Below are 6,043 nucleotides of genomic sequence, written 5' to 3'. Positions count from 1 at the left end.
CACTCATTCATTTCATCCTCAGCGGAATTTGTTGGCTTCTACCTACGAACCGGTAGTTGTAAGTCCTATCTTTGTGGTTTTCTACCCACTAGCTGGTAGTTGTAAAATCCCACTTTCCTCCCCTTGTTGGAATTAACCCTTTGTGCTCATCCCGATGATGACTGGTTACTTTTCCGTGGTTTTCTGCCTACAAACCGGTAGATGTAATCCCCTCTTTGTGGTATTAATGGTCTTGTCCCCTTTGGATACTTGCTTTGATCAAGCAGTATTGTCCCCATTGGGTCTTCACTTTCTTTTTGGATACTTGCTCCAAGTTAGCAACTTTATCCTCTTTTGATTGGTCATCTTTTGCATACCTAGTCTGGTACCCAGATGCCTTTCTTTTCGGTCGATTGTTCATTTAGCAACCTACAACCCGGTTATGGATAATCTTCCATGCGAGTGTATTATCTACGTTCTGACGGCTTTAGATAATATGTCTTATAATTTTCCGGTATTCAGACCGAAGGAGTTTCCGACGATCAGGTCGATGTACTCATGGCACAAGGCCAATTTTCCGGTATTCAGACCGAAGGAGTTTCCGACGATCAGGTCGATGTACTCATGGCACAAGGCCAATTTTCCGGTATTCAGACCGAAGGAGTTTCCGACGATCAGGTCGATGTACTCATGGCACAAGGCCAATTTTCCGGTATTCAGACCGAAGAAGTTTTCTCCTCTCCGTTGGTGTCGATAAACGTCGAGTTTTTCCCGATCATCCGTTGATGATTTGGTTGTGTTCACTCTCCCCAGTAGAGTTTCCTCCTCTCCGTTGGTGACGATAAACGTCGAGTTTTTCCTAGTTGTCCGTTGGCATCTAGTTGTGATTTCTATTCCCATTAGTCATCGTTGTGATGTCTGGATGTGGCTGTGCCCTTGAAAATAACAAAATACCCAGTAATAAATATCAAATCCCAGTGGACGTTTCCATTGGTGGATCCCTGTATTGTGCAAATTCTACGGTTCTTGGTATTCAATCCCTGTTTACCCTGAAAGTCTGATAGCCGTTGCTCTCATCCATTCGGGTTCCCAGCTGATTGAATAGGGGCAGCTGTAGCACCTCAAATTTGCACCTATCATTATGCATACATTTTCATGTTAGGTCATAGCATATCATGATCCATTGCATAGCATTTGCATTGTCCCTCAGTTGCCTCAAGAGCAAGCAATCAAGAATTAGGTCAAACTAATCTCCTGATCAGTCAACCAAGCAAGCAAAGGAATTTCTCATTGAATCAAGGCCTTGGGGTTTGTCCAACAAGTTCACATGGCTTGGAGGTCTATTTGAAGTATTTTGGTCAAGGGTTGAGGGCTCAGAGGTCAGCAGTTCATACACAGACAGTCAAAAACCCTAAAAAAGTCAACTGTTGGTCAACTGTCCATTTAATCAGTGGTTTGATGATTGGAATTGGTTTGTGAGAGTTCATTCATGTCCAAATAGTCATCATATATCATGCCAAACACCATCATGGAAGAATTTGAAGCCAGATCATAAATTTCTAAAAATGGAAACTGGGCCTGTAACTGAAACCTGCCATAAATGGAAAGTCTTGATCCTCAAACTTACATCATGATACAAGCCTCAAATGAATTTTTGCCCAACATAAAAGTTGAAGATCTTGTTCTCCCATTTCCAAAAAGTCCTAGAACTCTCAATTCCCATGTGTGATTGGCAAGTTATGATCGAATCGATTTCAGAAAATCTTGAACTTCAAAGGGCCATATCTCCCAAACCGTTTGGCCAATTTTGGTGGGGTTTTTTCCTACAAGTCACATTTGATCCCCTCTTTCCAAAAATATAAATTTCATGTGCCAAAACTTCACCAATCAAAATGGCATATTTTGACTTTTCTCATTTAAATGTAAGTTTGACCAAGAGTTGACTTCTTGATTTAAACATTTTTCCAACATTTGACCAATTGGGACAGCTCATAAATATCATTTTAAGTGTGTTTGCAAGCTCAAATTATGCAGCACATGTGAATCATACTTGGTTGCTTGAATTGTAAGAAAGGTACAATTTCACCATACTTGTCCATGCTTCCACAACCATACCTTGTACCTCAAAAGAACAGCAGCATTATGCATCATTTTTTTTCTGTCATTGTGAACCTAATTAGCAGCCTAACCAGCACCAACAAGAAGCCATGTCCTAATTGCTTAAAAATTGGAAAAAGTACATGTTTTCATGGAATTCATCCTACAGCCATACCTAGAACCAGAAGGCAGCAGGATTGTCCATAATTCTCTGTCACTGATAGCAGCAACAACAGCATGAAAAACCACAATTGAAGGACATTGCCTTGCCACCAAAAGCAGGACCCAACAGCAGTTTATTTTTTGGGGGGAGGATGTATTTTCTGTCCTTTTGAAGACAGTAGCAGCAAGGGCAATAGAAAAAAACCATCTGGCCAAGGCAAATGAGGGGAATGCATTCTGATTCAAAAGAAACACATTGCAACAAAATGACTAACCCTGCCATTTTGCATTCCAATTTCTTCTGTCCAAAACAAAAACACCTAACCTAACTTGCCTTGCCTTCACAATCCTCTCACCATTTTGAAACTAGCAGCCACAGACCAAACACTTTCCACTCATTCTCCAAAATCTCATCCTTGCCATTTTACAAAACCTGTCCCAAAACTCAATGAGCTGAAGCTTAGCCATGATTAGTTTCACATTCCACTCAGCATTTTGAACCAACAAGTAGCAGCATACCACAACACCTTCACTCATTTTCCAACCATGCTCTTACCTTGCTTGGCATTTTTCTGCCCAAACCTTGCCAAACCACAAAAGACATAGAACAGCAAAGTTTCAAAACCTTACTTTTGCTGTCATAAGAAACTAGCAGCATAACCATTAAGCTCCAAACCAATCTCATTCATTCATCTCCATTCTCAACCTTGGCATTTAGCATTATCTGTCCAAACAAAAGAACAAAACCTGCTACCACCATCCAACTGCAGCAAAAGCCAAAAGCCTAACTGCCCTCACCTTGCCATTTGATTTCCTATTCTTCTGTCCAAGCACAGTGATCTAAGCTAGCTTAACAACATTTCCATCATTTTCCCTGCCATAACAAAACCAGCAAAGCCAAGAAGTCTAACTCACCTTGCCCTTTGCATTTTTTCTGTCTAAAGCAAAGAGCACCAAAACCCTGCCACAAGCCAGGTCACAAACCAACCTTGCTTTGCTTAACAACAGATCCCCTCATTCCCATTCTCTGTCATATTGAGGAAAGTAAGAGTAGCAGACCAACCAAGATCAACCATTCACCTTGCTTTGGCCAAACTCCAAAACCCTGTCAAACCCTGCAGCAACCTAGCAACCTTCATTTGCCACACTGTCAAACCCTGCCTTGCCTTGCACAATGTTCCTCACCATTTTTCCTGCCATGAAACCAACAGCAGGCCAGACACTTGCCCTCTAATTTTTTCTCTCAAGCCTCACCTTGCCATTGGACCATTTTTGAAACCCTGCAGTATCCAACATCATAGGATAAAAAAAACCTGCCATAGACCAACCTTGCCAACTTCTAACAGCAGCAACCTAGCAACCTTCATTGGCAAACCCTGTCAAACCCTGCAGCAACTTAGCAACCTTCATTTGCCACACTGTCAAACCCTGCCTTGCAATACAAACCAACAAAAAAACCACACTGTCAGGAACTAACCCTGCTATTTGCATTTGAAAATTCTGTCAAAAACTCCACAGTTCCAACACACTGAACACACTCTCTCAAACTGGACCTGGCTATTAGCTTTTGCAAAAAGAATCCTGTCAAACACCACAGAAAGAATATGCCTTTCCCTCATTTCTCTTGCCATGGCCTAGCATCACTAGACAACACCACATGACAGCATCACCAAACAGCACCAAAACAAAAATGAAGAGCCTCATTTTCTGTCATGAAGCTAACAGCCACAAGACAACATAACCTGCTAACTGCTCTCACCCTTTGTTTGCATCTCAAATTCCCTGTCCAAACACAAGAGCACCAAAACCCTGCATGAACCAAACTTGAAGCCTTGCCCTGTGATTACCAACATAACATGACTTAGCCTACATCATACAATCACCTTACACTCATTCTAACCACATCTTGGCATTCACTAAAATCTATCAACACAACCAATTGCTCAGCATTCTCAAACCTGCATTCCACTACCATCCAACTGCATTGTGAACCATTGCAATCACCTTTTTTTCCACTTGAAGAGGCTCCTCCCAGTACTGTTTTCAAGAGAGCATTAGCCATGGCAATCCAAGTTTGAAGCATCCACAAGTCACAAGAACTTCATCATTCATCATCTAGGACCCTAGGGTGCAACTGTTGCACTTCAGTAACATCAAAAAGCATCAGCAACACAACTGCTCTTCCAAATTGGTGAGTTTTCAACTTCCACCTTTTTTAAAATTGACACATGCTTGGTGTAGGTCTTTCAATGCTGAGTGTCATGATGCTTTCCTTTTTGAAAATAGTTGCTTATTCATGAAGATATGATGAGATAAAGTTTGATGCTTGAAAGTGTTTCCATTGATTTCTTGTTGTGTAGCTCGAATTAATGAAAACCAATGATAGTTTGTTGTTGTATGGTGTTTGATGAACACATTGGTATGTTCAATTTTGATTTTTAGGCACTTTTTGAAAATCATGATTTGGGGATGGTGATGAACATAAACCCTAGTTTCCCAATTTGCATTTTTCAGATTTTCCTTCCATTTCACGTGTGCATGCTTCTTCATTCTACCAGCCAATGAAATTATTTCAAATTTTGGGTCAAAACGACTGTGCTTGGTTTAGTGGTTTCAAATATTACAATTATGCCATTCTTGTTTATCATTTCATCTTATTTCTTCAATTATTTCATCCATCTTCCAAAAAATCATAACTTGATCATTTTTGATCCAAATTCAATGGGATTTTTTGTGTTGTGTTCATCATGATCTCTACTTTTTTATCATTATTTTTCCAGAATTTTTGGATGAGTGGTTTTTAAATGGTGCTAGGGTTTGTGACATGTGACCAAATTTTGTACACTTTGCCAAATCAATTGTGAAATGATGAGAATGTATCCAATGGCTCCCAAATTTTTTGTGTTTAAACTAGACACACTCATGGTGATTTTGGTGTAGAGTTTGTGAATTTATCATTGGTGGTTTGTGAGTTATGATTTTTTGAATTAGGGTGTGACAATTTGTGTCACACCATTGATGACCAACTTCATGATTTTCATTGCCATGCTTCTTGACCTCCAAATGGATTGAAATTTTGCATGAGCCTACTTTTGTATGTCTAGTTGACTTGTGAATTTTCTTGGATTTATTTGAACTATTTTCCATTTGTTTGAGATTTTTCTTCCCTGCCTAGTCAAATGTTGACTTTGTGTGACACATGTTCCCATTTCATTTGTGAAATTCTCATACTTTACTGGATGGACCTGAAATTTTGCATGAGATAACTAGACATCCTCATCTTTACCATGGTTTTAGTCCCATTCATTTATCATACACCATATTTGACTTATGATTTTTCTAAGATGATGCATGATTGGTTGACTTCATTGAGCATGTTCAAATTGGTTTTGACTTTCTGATTTTCATTAACTGCCTTCCACTTGTCCAAATGGGATGAAATTTGACATGCTTACCATGCTATGTGTTAGGTTTGATCATGATTTATTTGGTGATTTTTGGAAAATGTTTAGATTGCTTTTGATGCAAGTCTTGCTGTTGACTTCTGTGAGTTTCTGTTTGCCATGTTTTGACCTAAATGGTTCATGAAATGATGATGATGATTGATATGAGTGTGAATCCAATTGGTTTTGTTTCCTAATTGTTTGAACATGATTTTGGATACTTGACCCTTGCTGTCTTGACCTTCTCATTCACTTTTGACCCTAGGCTTGCCCTAGTGGTCCTGTTACTCACCTTTGAGCTTGTGTTTTCAGGTTGACCATCAAATGGCCATTAAGACCAATTCTTTTTGATTGAGCTCACT

This window comes from Lathyrus oleraceus, chromosome 2 (genome assembly GCF_024323335.1).
Source record: "Lathyrus oleraceus cultivar Zhongwan6 chromosome 2, CAAS_Psat_ZW6_1.0, whole genome shotgun sequence".
Taxonomy (NCBI): Eukaryota; Viridiplantae; Streptophyta; class Magnoliopsida; order Fabales; family Fabaceae; genus Lathyrus; species Lathyrus oleraceus.
Note: the sequence above shows the minus strand (reverse complement) of the source record.